This window comes from Octodon degus, unplaced genomic scaffold, assembly GCF_000260255.1.
Source record: "Octodon degus isolate 3935 unplaced genomic scaffold, OctDeg1.0 scaffold00229, whole genome shotgun sequence".
Classification (NCBI taxonomy): domain Eukaryota; kingdom Metazoa; phylum Chordata; class Mammalia; order Rodentia; family Octodontidae; genus Octodon; species Octodon degus.
Genome location: NW_004524805.1, coordinates 338,785 through 352,940, shown reverse-complemented (window position 1 = coordinate 352,940; position 14,156 = coordinate 338,785). Strand labels below are relative to the sequence as shown.

General features: G+C 42.6%; 1 protein-coding gene across 3 annotated transcripts in view; it reads right to left on the bottom strand.

Moving 5' to 3' along the window:
• Lats1 (large tumor suppressor kinase 1) overlaps positions 1 to 7,810 on the bottom strand; it is a 67,172-nt gene extending 59,362 nt beyond the window's left edge. For 2 of the 3 annotated variants that reach the window (XM_004645474.3, XM_023705768.1), the window contains exon 1: positions 7,728 to 7,810. The gene's annotated coding sequence lies outside the window, so the exon portion shown is untranslated. Of the gene's footprint in view, positions 1 to 7,051; positions 7,118 to 7,727 lie in introns of those variants that run through there. The other variant, XM_023705767.1, reaches the window with a different exon arrangement.
• Between the last annotated feature and the right edge of the window lie 6,346 nt (positions 7,811 to 14,156).

Sequence of the window (14,156 nt, the reverse complement as noted above, 5' to 3'; positions counted from 1 at the left end):
AGATGAATGTCCATTTTGTATCTGTGTATTCAAAATGGTTAGGATAGATATATAGTTACATTCTCTTAATGAATAGAGGGATTTGTTCTAATAGTGTTTATAAATAGGATATGTCTGCATCTTGTACAGCAAATAACCACGAGGAAGAGAGTATGCAATGTGTTAATTATTGAAATTGTCTTACCAATTTGATTTGAAATTGTCTCATTGCTATTTGTTTCTCAATAAAATTAAGGGAAAAATTATATATGAAATCATTAAAAAAAAAAAAAAGAAAGAAAAGAAAACTACATCCTAATTGTTGCCCTGTCAGAACTGTGTGCACTCTGTAACATCTTTGGTAGTGGTAGTCCGGTTTGCCTCATTGTGTTAATGTGCTGTGAAAGATCAAAAATTTGAATATGTAGTGTATGTGATACAAAATTGTGAATTCGTGGGACTTCAGTAACTTTGTCAGCATTTGAAGATACTGGTACTTAATCCTCTTACAGAAAATTTGCCTCTAAATTTGAAGCTGGAAAGTCACTGGAACAACTGAAAAACAATACATGGCTTTTTTTGGTGTGTTAAGAATTGTGTACTAATAAATGTTAAAAAAAAAAGGGGGGGGCTGGTGAGATGGCTCAGTGGTCTAAAGCACCTACTTGGAACAAGCTTGGCAAAGCACAGGGACCGCGATTCCATCCCTCAGCACCACATGCCAGCTAGCCCCGCCCCCAGGTGAGCTGAACTGCCCCCCACACACACACCAGCCCTGTCCTCAGGGTGGGCTGAACAGGCCAATAAATAAAGAAAAAATAAAGAAAAAGTACAAATACTGAATAAATATATGACAAAATGCTTAACACTTCTAGCCATTAGAGAAGTGCAAATTAAAACAGCACTGAGATTCTAACTCCAAAATGACTACAGGGGCCTGGGAGATGGCTCAGTAGGATAAGCACTTGACTGGCAAACGCAAGGATCTGAGTTCAATCCCCGGTTCTGCCAAAAAAAAAAAAAAAAGAATGACTACTATCATGAAATTTAATAATATAAAGTGCTGGGCTAGGGGTATAGCTCAGCGGCACAGTGCCTATCTGGCAAGCACAAAGTCCCGAGTTCAAATCCTGGTACCTAAATAAATATATAGTGCTAGTGAGGTTGTAGGGAGAAAAGAACCCTTCCACATTGTTTGTGGAAATATATGACTATTACAGTCACTATGGAGAACCTAAAAACACTAAAAATACAAATTCTATTTGACCCAGCTATTTTTATTGTTAGATATCCTTCCCAAAAAGTTAAAGACATCATACTATAGTGATACATGTATAACCATATTTATAGCAGAACAATTCACAATAGCTCAATCTTTGAAGTAGCCTAAATGTCCATCAGCAGATGAATGGATAAAGAAAATGTAATGCTGAGCTGTGAAATGATCAGGTCAACAACTTCTGCAGATAACCCACTATTATTGTGGAGTGCAGGACTGTGTTGGATTATTTTGCTGAATAAACACACCTGTAGTATTTAGATGCCAACAGAATACCTATCTCTGACAGGACTAAACAAAAAAAGGGGATACAAAGAAAGGACCATTTTGTATTGTTATATACATAATAGTCAGGATAGATATACAGCTACTTTCGCTTAATTCAATGAGGAGAAAAATTTGTACTAATAGTATTTGGACAGGATATGCTGTCTGCTTCTTGTACTATGGACAACCACTAAGAAGATAACAATGTACAATGTATTAATTATTGAAACTGTCCTATTAATCAGCTTTGAAATTGTCTCACTGATATGTTTCTCAATAAAATAAAATTAAAAATAAAATAAAACGTAGTGCACTGTTTATACCTAATTGAATGTCATTCTGCTATAAAGGATAAATTTAAATAATTTGTTGGAAAATAGATGTGTCACACTATTATGTGAAATAAACATACAAACTTAAATATCGCATCTCTCTTATATGAGAAATCCAAGGTATAAAAAGAAAAATAAGAAATAATAGGAGACAAGGAAATAGCTCTTTTGCAAATGTGCAGGGGACCAAGAATGGAAGGGGAGAAATGGGAAGTAAAAAGAATTACTATGTGCTACAAACATGTACCAATTCCCCACAATGAATGTAATCATTATGCACTCTAACATGCACTAATGAAAAAAAAATTAAAATTATTATTATTAAATAGATGGTTATCTTACATTTAATAGTGTTTGAGAACTGAGAAAATGTCAGGTCAACCATGTCTCTTTAAATAACTGTACAGTGGGCATGTGAAATAGCTCTGCAGATAAGCACCTGCTTAGGCAACTGCAGGGACCAGGGTTTGATCCCTGGCACCACATGCTGAGATGGCAACCACAGACTAGGCGTGGTGGCACACACCTGTAATCCCAGAGCTAGGGAGGCTGAAAACAGGAGGATCACTAGTCTGAGATTCATAGTGAGACCCTGTAACAAATATATAAATAATTGTACACTGCATTTCATCTTGTAGATGTTCTATAATTTATTTGTCCCCTACTCATGGTAATGTATGTTGTATCTCCCTGGTTTTTCACTATTACAGAAATATGTTACAAATACTGGTTTTCAGTTATACTGATACTATTCTAGTTCTGATGGGTACAAATTCCATATTCATTATCTTATACCGTATAACTTACACATATACAGCACATTCCTTAGCCATATCAAAACTAGTTAATAAAAATATACTTCGATAAAAATTCTTACATAGGGGCTGGGGAGATGGCTCAGTGGAATAAGCGCTTCCCTGGCAAGCTCAAGGGCCTGAGTTTAATCCCCAGTTCCAGAAAAAAAAAAAAAAAATTCTTATATAAACATTTTTTAGCCCAGGTCAAAGAGAATGCACAAGGCAAGGAAGGTAGCTTAATTGTAGAGTCCTTGCTTAGCATGCTCAAGGACCTGATTTAATCCCCAGAACTGCAAAACAAAGTATACAGGGCTGGGGAGATGGCTCAGTGGAATAAGTGTTTCCCTGGCAAGCATAAGGGCCTGAGTTTGATCCCTGGTTCCACAAAAAAAATAAAAAAGGATATGTAAAACTAAGAATGAGTATTTAAAATTGTATTTTCAGACTGTCTCTCAGAAAGGTGTACTAATTTATAATCCCTTCAACAAAGAATGATAAACAAAGGTATTATCAAATCTCAGTAATCTTTATTACTATGACAGGTGAAAATTCAAACCAATAATAGGCAGAGAATTTTTAAAAGGAATTTTGCTTGTTTGTTTTTTGTATTTTAGGGAAGGGTCTACAGGGTGTTCAGGATCTCCCTACTAGATCAGACTTGTAGTAATACCTGTTTACAGCCTTCCAAGAGCTGGGATTACAGCGCACCCTGGGGGTAGGGCCAGTATGGCAGTCTGGGGATCAAATCCCTGGCCCCTGCACCTGCTGCAGGCACTTTAATCTGCTGAGCTATTTGGCTGGGCCCAGAAAGGAATTTTTCAAAAAAGTCAAGAGCAGTGATCCACACCTGCAATCCCAGCTACTGGGGAGGCTCTGGGAAGAAAATCTCAAACTGTAGGCCAACCTGGGAAATAGAGAGACTCCATCTCAAGATAAAAGAATAAAAGAACTTTTTTTTTTTTAAAGAACTCTTCAAAGCAAAAATGCTTACCTTGGGGGCTGGTGAGATGGCTCAGTGGTCTAAAGCACCTACTTAGAACAAGCTTAGCAAAGCCCAGGGACCATGGTTCAATCCCCCAGCACCACATGCCAGCCAGCCAGCCCCCTGGTGGGCTGAGCTGGCCACACACACACACACACACACAAATAAATAAATTTAAAAAAAAATGCTTACCTTATTAACCCAAGGTACAATAATATCAAATTAAATTTTCCTAATAAGTAGTTCTAATCATATCACTTCCCTTTCTTTTCAACTGCTCAGATTTGAGTCCCCACTCTACCAGTTACTAGCTGTATAATCTTGGGTGAGATAGCTTCTCTGCCTTAATATCTTCATGTTTAAATGCAGGCAGAAATAGGGTCTGTCCTACATAGGGTTGTTGTGAGCATTAAGCAGATTTAATATATGTCAAGAAGGGTGTGGTGAAGCACACCTGTAATCCCAGCAGTCTGGTCACAAGTTCCAGTCCAGCCTGTGCAACTCAATAAGACCCTGTCTCAGGGCTGGTGAGATGGCTCAGTGGTCTAAAGCACCTACTTAGAACAAGCTTAGCAAAGCACGGGGACCGCGGTTCAATACCCCAGCACTACATGCCAGCCAACCCCGCCCCCTGGTGGGCTGAGCTGCCCCCCACACACACACATAAATAAATAAATTTAAAAAAAAAAAAAAAAAGAAATTCTATCAGGCCAGGGATATAGCTCACTAGCACAAGACCTGCTTGGTAAGCACAAGATCCAGAATTTGATTCCTAGTACCAAAATAATTATACCGAATTTTCACTCAAATGTCTCCTGAAACAGAACTGACATTGAACTCCTAGCTGTTAGCCTTCTCTAAACACCACATGCACTTTGGACCAGTCCAATAAAACTTACACTTTTGTCCTATTTATGTTCTTATGTTTTCCTCCTGGGTCACAGATCCACAGATTATAAGATGTGCTGGCAATTTTTTTAATAGACAACAAAATGGATCCACAGAAGTACTATGACTTACAAACTCACATACATAGTTAGCTGATGGTAACACTACGAATGGACTTTACATCCTAACCCTGTCCAGGGCTCTTTTTATCACACCTCTATCTTTAGTCTTCTAAGGGCAGAGATCATGATTCACTCAGGAGTTTTTTGCTTGTTTGTTTTGTTTTTTCAGTCTCTGAGACAAGGTCTGGCTATGCACTTCAGGCTGGCCTTGAACTCACTTTTTTTTTTTTTTATTTATTTATGTGGCACAGGGCCTCACTACGCAGCTCAGACTCATAGAGATTCTCCTGTCTGAGGCTCCCAAGAGCTGGGGTTAAGGCATGTGCCACTATGCTGGCTTTCTTTTGGTTGTTTTGTTCTGTTTTTGAGACAGGGTCTCACTACATAGCTCATGCTGGCCTTGAACTCACTACATAGCTCAGGCTGGCCTTGATCTTGTGACCCTCCTCCTGCCCTAGCACCATGCTGGCTCACTGGTTTGGTTTTTATTTTTTTTATTTTGTTTTGGTGGAACCAGGGATTGAATTCAGGCTGGTGTGCTTGCCAAGCAAGAGCTTATTCTACTGAGCCATCTCCCTAGCCCCAGGTTTGATTTTTAAAGACAGGGTCTTGCTATGTAGCAGGGGCAGGCCTCAAACATATGATCTTCCTGCCTCAGCCTCCTGAATGCTAGGATTACAGGTTTGTATCACCACACCCAGCTCTGTACTGCTTTTTTTAGTAGCACAGTCTCATGGAGAGCAATACTCAGAAATCTCTGCACCTGACACTTTCTTTTACCTACTTTCCAAGAATTAACTCGCCATAATGAAAACATGAAGTTGGGAATGCTGATGGAGTCCTTTAACCCCACCTGCTACACAGGAGGCTGAAGCAGAATGATCACAAGCTGAAGGTCAACCTGTACAATTTAGATAGACTATGCCCCCCAAAAGGGCTTGGTATACAGTCAGTAGGAGAGTGCTTGCCTAACATAGTCAAGTTCCTGTGTTCAAGTGCCAGAACCAAACACAAAAGGAAGGAAAGGTGTGAGGGAAGGAAGGGGGGGGGACACATCACTATACTGTATTTTTATCTTCCTGCTGGAAATTTTTTTTCTTTGAGACAGAGTCTTGCTATATCATTCACTCTGGCCTTGAACTCTTTTATGTAGCCTAAACTGGTCTAAAACTCATGGAACTTGGGGCCGGGGAGATGGCTCAGTGGAATAAGCGCTTCCCTGGCAAGCACAAGGCCCTCAGTTCAATCCCTGGTTCTGCAAAAAAAAAAAAAACTCATGGAGATGTTCCTGCCTCAGCATCCTGAGTGCTGGGACTATAGGCACTCATCAATAGGCCTAGCATTTCTATTTGATGATTCAATAATTTGGCCAGTATGTGAAGGTCACCAATGAAAGCATCAATAGATAATGTGATATTTTATAATTCAGAGAAAGATAACCCACAGTAGAACTGCTCTAAGACCATATGTATTACAGAATGACTATCACTAAAACCTATAGATGAAAGCTAGATGTCATAATAAAGATGTAAAAGAAGTGTTTTTTATCCTAGCACTCAGAAGGCTGAGGCAGGAGGATTGCTGCAAGTTTGAGGCCAGCCTGGGCTACACAATGAGTTGAAGACCAGCCTGAACTGCATGGCATGCCTCTGTTGCTAAAAGACCAAAAAAAAAAAAAAGTGATTTTAATTATTTTGAGGGCAGTAGACATATTCAATCAAAGACAGAAAGGATGTGCCTTTTCCAGCTAGTGCTAATGATCTGATTTCTTGCAGTAACAGACTATCAGAAAACACAGGGCTGGTGAGATGGCTCAGTGGTCTAAAGCACCTACTTAGAACAAGCTAAACAAAGCACAGTGACCACGGTTCAATCCCCCAGCACCACATGCCAGCCAGCCAGCCCCGCCCCCTGGTGGGCTGAGCTGGCCACACACACACACACACACACAAATAAATAAATTAAAAAAAAAAACAAGAAAACACAATGGTACTTCTTTTACTTCAACATCAGTCAAATTCCTCCACTGGAGAGGGGGCAGATTCCTACACTGGTTTAGGGAATCAACTAGCCCATTTTACCTATCTGTCTACACAACAAAAGGTAAGAGAAAACCTTAGCTAAGGCAATCACAAATGTAGGTGGTTATCTTAACCATGAACAGTGAACATTCACTCCAACCATAATGTCTTGCCTTTTCTTCCTCCAAAAAAGAAAACTGATAAAAGTTTAATTTTCAATAGATAAATCTATGAGTATCTGACACGCTTTATGATCCCAGGCATTCAAATCTATTTCCAGAACTGCAGTGATACAATATTTTTTTGTGTGGGAGAGACTGTATTTATTGTTCACTAGATGAATAACTTCTAAACGATAATATAAATTTTAAAAGTCATACTTACATATGGGCGGACAAACATTAAACTTTGTCCGTATAGAAAATAACTTTCAATTACAGAAGTCACGGTGGGGTTACAGTCACCAGGGAGTCATTCTTTCCACTACAAGTTGTTTTGTCTTGTCTTCGTTTTCTGTTTATGTACACACTGCTATTCCACAAAGACACCCACCTCTATCTCTCTCACCGCATCCACCTATGAACTGTGACCTAACATTACAACCAACTTTGAAGAAAAAGAGAACAGATTTCCTCAAAGTAGCCCCAGGATCGGAGTCCTCTGCCATCGGAAAGTAGCTCGCCACTTTCCTTCAGAATTGTCTTCCGCTTTCCTCCCCTCCCAGACTTGTAGGAAGTAGGGTTCCAAGGAGACAGTCGCGGCGAGGTCCCCGGCCAGGGCTGGCTCTCCGCAGCCTAACCTGCACCTCCGGGGCCCAAAGGCCTGGGGCTCTTCCTGCAGCCAGGGTGCGGCCAACCCTCACTTCCTCAGGGCAGGGCTCAGCTCGGGTCAATGCAACCACGCAAGTCAGGCCCGGACCCGGCCGGCTCAGCCCGCCCGTCCGCAGCACACCCTGGACCCCCGCCAGCGGGGATGGGCGTGGGCCCCGGCGGCCACCGCCCGGACGACTCGGGCTCTGGAGCACTGTGAGCCCCACCCGCCACGACAACCCCGGACCTACCTGCAGGGGAGAGCGGGGCTCCTGGACAGCGGCCACGGGCCCGAGGTCCGGCGCCAAGGCGACCAGGGCCCGTCCCGGAGGCCCCAAGTATCCTGGGTGGGGCAGGGCGGGCACAGACGCCAGGGTGCTGCCGCGGGCCAGCGCGACCCGTCGTGGGGGTCGCGGGGGACCTGGCTCTCCCCTTAGCAACAGGCCGCCGCCGCCGCCGCCATTTTGTCTTCCACTCCGTGTCGCCGCCGCCGCACTCCGCTGCAGGTTTCCCGGATGTGGGCATTTCCCGGCGTCGCTTGCGCGGGGGCCGAGGACTGGGGGCTTCTGGCCGCCTGGCCGTGGGGAGTTAGCGTGCAGCCTGCGACCTCTGTGCCCCGGCCGGTCCCCGTTGCCCCGAGCGTGCGGGAGCTTCGCCCCACGTTGCTCCCGCCTGCCGCTTCCCGCTTGACTCGCTAGCGTCGGTGGCGGGAGGTTGTCCGCCGCCCAGGTCGACTGGGCGAAAGCGATTCTTCTCTTTGCCATTGAGTTTTCTCTAGTTGCAGAGAACAGATTCGTTTTCCAGCAGCTCCGGTCTCAGGAGGAGGAACACTGAACTCCGCTCTGTATTCTCGCTGTGGACATAAGGCTCGAGATGTGTAGATTTAAAACAAAACAAAAAACTCTCATTACTGCTTAACACTCTCTCCCCCGAATAAGTCCGTGAGCTGAGAGTATGTGTATTTTCTGAATCAGCCAAATAATACATTGTTGAATCAGGACTGGCAGAATTGAGATCTGTCAACTAAATCCGTAGAGGTCATTATTGCCTTGATGGGAATAACGTTGAAGTGAGAAGAGATTTTTTTTTTTTTTCTTGATAAATTGAATTTCTGGAAGCCTGGGATGGTATCGTTGGGTTTGTGGTGTTTGAAATTGCTGTTCACCTTTTGTAAATACAAGCATCTTTATCAATTTTGCCTCTAGAAAATATGTACAGCCAGTATTTCCAGGTATCTCCTTTTGTCTTTATTTCTACTAGAGACTATGACAATTAAAAATAACTACTTTTTTGGTGTGTGTGGTGATGGTACTGAAGATACAGGGTACAGGGTATAGTCTACACATGCTAGGCAAACATTCCATTCCTAAACTGTCTCCAGCTTTTTTTTTTTTTTTTTTTTTCTTTCCCCCCAGAGCTTTTATTTTGAGACAGGGTTTCACTAAGTTGTCCAGGATGGCCTTGAACTTCTGACCCTCCTGTCTCAGTCTACAACACACCCCTCCACACTAGTTTTTCTGGTGATATATTAATACTGGCTACATGGGGCCAGGGAGATAGCTCAGTAGAATAAGTGCTTGCCTGGCAAGTGCAAGGGCCTGAGTTCAATCCTGGTTCTGCAAAAAAATAAAATAAAATAAAATAAAAAAAGTACTGGCTACAATAAAATTCAAATGTGAAAACCTATGTTAAAAGATTACCTTTGTTGAAAGGCACTTGGAGGGCCGAGGATACAGCTCAGTGGCATAAATACCTGCCTGGCAAGAGCACAGTCAAGTTTGTTCCCCAGTACTGAAAAAAAAAAAAAAAAAAGCACTTGGAATGCTCTAGAGTTTGATGTGCCATCATAGATTTCCTACAAAGCAAGCTTGGAACTAAGCTGTGCCAACCCCATTAATAGAATTGTCTACCTTTATACAGAATATCAGGGAAAACATCAAAATCTGCATATGGCAGCCTGAGTTCAGGCTCTGAGACCTAACATTTTTAGGAGATTGTCTAAAAGGAAAAAAAAAAAAACATCTCGGGGGCCGGGGAGATAGCTCAGCAGAAAAAGTGCTTGCCGGGCAAGCACAAGGTCCTGAGTCAATCCCCCATACCACAGGGGGGAAAAAAATCTCAGCACGGTCTTTGATGCTTCCTTGTGTGCTGAATGTGCCCCTGACAGGATTAAGTGTATTTTTTTTCTCTCTTTTTTTGAGACAGGGTCTGGCTATGCACTTCAGGCTGGCTCTGAACTCACTATGTAGCCCAGGCTGGCCTCCAAATTCACCACAATGATCCTGCTTCAGCCTCCTGAGTGTTGGGATTACAACTGTGTGCCAACATGCCCAGCTGCTTTCCTTACTGGAGCAGAAAATCACTATGAAAGGGTCAAAGGTTCAAGGACAATAGCTGAAAACTAAATGTAACTAGAAAACTAAATGTAAATAATGAAAGGTGTTTTTTTTTTTGAGTAATAAAAGATCAAAAGGCAAGGGAAAAAATGATTGTCTTTCCACTGGCTGTGTAGCTCAATGGCACATCAAGGGTAGTGCTGGACTCAGGCTCTGTCATGAAAAGGAGAAATTATGTTTAAAGAAATTTGAGCTGGGCATGGTGATACACACCTGTGATCCCAACACTTGCGAGGCTGAAGCAGGAAGATCCTTACAAGTTTGAGCAAGAAAAAAAAAATTGGTTAAAAATCATGACAAGCGGGCTGGTGAGATGGCTCAGTGGTCTAAAGCACCTACTTAGAACAAGCTAAGCCAAGCAAAAACAGGGACTGCGGTTCAATCCCCCAGCACCACATGCCAGCCAGCCCCGCCCCCTGGTGGACTGAGCTGGCCACACACACTAAAATAAATAAATTAATTAATTAATTAAAAAAATAAAAATAAAATAAAATAAATAAAAAAATCATGATAAGCAAGTAGAGTTTGTAGGAGATAGAAAGTATGATCCACTTTCTTCAATTAAGGACTAAGTAATTATGGAGTTCCTTTCAGCCCTAAAATAATATGAAATGTGAATCTACCACATTTTCAGGCTTGCTTGCCCTGCTCCCCAGGATGATTATGAATCTGGAAGCTAGCATACTACCCTCAGAATCTTACCATTTGTTACCAACCACAGAATTTCTTTACTTAAGCTCCTCAATGGCCTTTATACCTAAAGGAAAGTATTTTCTTTTTCTTTCTTTCTTTTTTTTTTTTTTTTTTTTGTTTGGCGGAACTGGGGATTGAACTCAGGCCCTTGCTCTTGCCAGGGACGCGCTTATTCTACTGAGCCATCTCCCCAGCCCGAAAAGTATTTTCATAAGCCATTGTCTTTGGGGAAATTCTTGGATAATCCAAGGAGCTCATTCAAGAATCTTTTCTATGTAGATCTGGGAGGTTTGCTCCTGTGAGGCATGGTGTTTGAAGGATGGGGAAAGGAGCAAAGAAATCAATGGAAGAGAATAAAGATCAAATGAACAGTGGCTGGGACTGTGGGTAGGGATGGTGATGAAAGGCCAGGAAAAGGCTTTCTTAACTAAGAATGCTGGATTGCTGTATATTTGAAAGTGACCATTACATTCCCAGGTTTTGTTTCAATAGAAAACCCTTCCTCTAGTTTCAGCCTGCTTAGCTCTTGAGTGCTTCAGCAGAGTGGGGGTCACATTTCATGACTGGGTGACTAGGGAGGAACAGAAGAAGCTCATGTGGACAATGGGGACCACAGTCCTGGGGACCAGTGTGGCCCTGAGAATGTACACCTTCCCAGAAATTCACAGAATCTTGGAGAAGATGCCAGATGAACACAGAACACATGAAAGGAAGGGAATATTATGTTCCACCTCGAGAACAGAGAATCTAAGGGCATTTGGAATTTTGTGCTGGTTTTTCTTCCTCCCCATTTATTCAAACACTTTTACCAGTAGGAACTCTAGATATTTCTTATATAATTCAGGTGGGGATTTTTTGGTTTTTTTTGCAGAACCGGGGATTGAACTCAGACTCTTGCACTTGCCAGGGAAGTGCTTATTCCACTGAGCCATCTCCCTGGCCCCTAGGTGTTTTATTTTGTTCAAATTGCTCTATTTTTGCTGGCCATGGTGGTGCATGTCTGTAATCCCAGCACTGGGGAAGCTGAGGCAGGAGGAGTTCAAGGCCAGCCTAAACTACACATTGAGACCCTGTCTTGAAAAAAAATTTGGGGGGGGGGTGGTGCTGGGGAAATGGCTCAGTGGAATAAGCGCTTCCCTGGCAAGCAGAAGAACCTGAGTTCAATCCCTGGTTCCGCAAAAAAAAAAAAAAAAAAAAAAAAAAAAAAAAAAATTGCCCTCTCAGCGCACCCTGGGGGCAGGGCCGGCACTGCAGGACCAGGAATTGAACCCCTGGCACCTGTGCCTGCTTGCAGGCACTTTAATCCGTTGAGCTATTTGGCTGGCTATTATTGATGCTCTTGAGAGCATTAGCCAGGACATTCATGCGCACCATTATGACGGCACAGAAAGATGGCCGAAAGAGCTGGAATTTAACATTGATTTTAATTATTTACTTTAGGAGCCAGACAGTTTCCAGTTATTCTTCTTTACTCATCTATACCCTGTGTGCTTTTCTAACTTCTTTGTACACTTTTTTTTTGTCTATTTATTATTTGGCACAGGGTCTTGCTATGTAGCTCGAACTTATAGTGATCCTCCTGTCTCAGCCTCCCTAGAGGTGGGATTACAGGCATGTGCCACCATGCCTGGTTTCGGCATGCAGTACTGGAAATTGAACCTGGGTCCTTGTGTTTGCCAGGCAGACGATTAGACCACTGAATTTTTTCCCAAGCCCAGACTATTTTTTTTTTAAAGGGAGAACAAGATCTTGACTTCAGGGGCTGGAGAGATGGCTCAGTGGTCTAAAGCACCTACTTAGAACAAGCTTGGCAAAGCACAGGGACCGCGGTTCGATTCCCCAGCACCACATGCCAGTCAGCCCCACCCCCAGGTGGGCTGAGCTGGACACACACACACACACACTAAATGTAAAAAAATTAAAGAAAAAGATCATGACTTAACTTGAGTTAATAATGATTCAATGCTTACTAAAGATTGCGCTGCTGAACAAAAGCCATGGTCTCTGTTCTTGATCTTGTGGTCCAGTAGGAGACAGCCTGTTTAGGTTGAAGTTCTGCACAATGGGCTTTTATTTTTTTTTATTAATTTTTATTTATTTGAGAGAGAGAGAGTGTGTGTGTGTGTGTGTGGCCAGCTCAGCCCACGAGGGGGCGGGGCTGGCTGGCATGTGGTGTTGGGGGATTGAACTGCAGTCCCTGATGCTTTGCTAAGCTTGTTCTAAATTGGTGCTTTAGACCACTGAGCCATCTCTCCAGCCCTGCACAATGGGCTTTTAAAGCACAGTATAATTTAGCCCAGATTATTAGAAGCTGGTGAAGGTGTTCTTGGTAAAAGGACACTTACAGGGAATGGTAAAGAACACCTAAAAATAGGAGCCAGCCATGAAAGGCTGGGAAGGGAAACTTGCCCACAAAAAACCACTGAAACAATTAGAGAAGCTACGGGGGCCAGGGAGATGGCTCAGTGGAATAAGCGCTTCCCTGGCAAGTGCAAGGGACTGAATAAAGTATCTGCTTCCAAACTGAAAAAAAAAAAAAAAAAAAAAAAGAAAACAATTAGAGAAGCTACAATGTACGACAGTTTTGAATATTTGAATACTTGAACATATAATGAAAAGAATTAAACAACTTTATGGCTCCTGAGACAAAAATGGACATGAAGTCTGTATATGAAAATTCATTTAGTGAAACCCTACATTAAAGCATACCAACATAATACAAATTCAAATATAATATGAATAGACTAGCTCATAATAGGCTCATACAATCATTTCATTAACTACAACATGATACTACCTTTTTACAGGATTGTTTTCGGTCCTACCTGTACACTAAACTTTGCCATGATGCTTCTATCAGAGCTCAAAGAAGTTGCATAGTAGAATGGGAAACTTTGGCCTTGAGCTCACTTTGTAGCCCAGGCTGGTATCAAACTCACAAGGATTTTCTTGCCTCAGCCTCTTGAGTGCTGGGATTAGAAGTGTGAGCCACCAAACCTGTTTTTTTGTTTTGGGTACAGGGACTCACTACACAGCTTGGACTGGTAGTGCTCCTGTCTCAGTCTCACCTGCGCTGAGATTACAGGTATCACCATGCCTGGATGTCTGGCTCAGTGTGACCGGGGGTGGGGTTGGCATGGCATGTGGTGCCATGGATCAAACCCCAGTCCCGGGGCCAGGGAGATAGTAGCATAAGCGCTTGCCCACAAAGCCCTGAGTTCAATCCCAGATTCCAGTAAAAAAAAAAAAAAAAAACAACCAGTCCCTGTGCTTGCCTAAGCAGGCACCACTTAATCTGCTGAGCTATCTTACCAGCCCCTGGCTATTTCATTTTGAGGCAGGATTTCATTTTGCAACCCAAACTGGCCTGGAATTTGGCTTTGGCTTCATAACTCAGGTTGGACTAAAACTGAGGATCTTTCTGCTTCAGCTTCCTGAGTGTTAGGATTACAGGCATGTACCACCATGACCAACTGAAGGGGTTTTGTTTGTTTTTATACAGGATCTCACTGTGTAGTTCAGACTGGCATTAAACTGTGTGCTTTCATCTGTTATGGTTTATAGTAAGACCCTGATTTACAAACAAGTTCA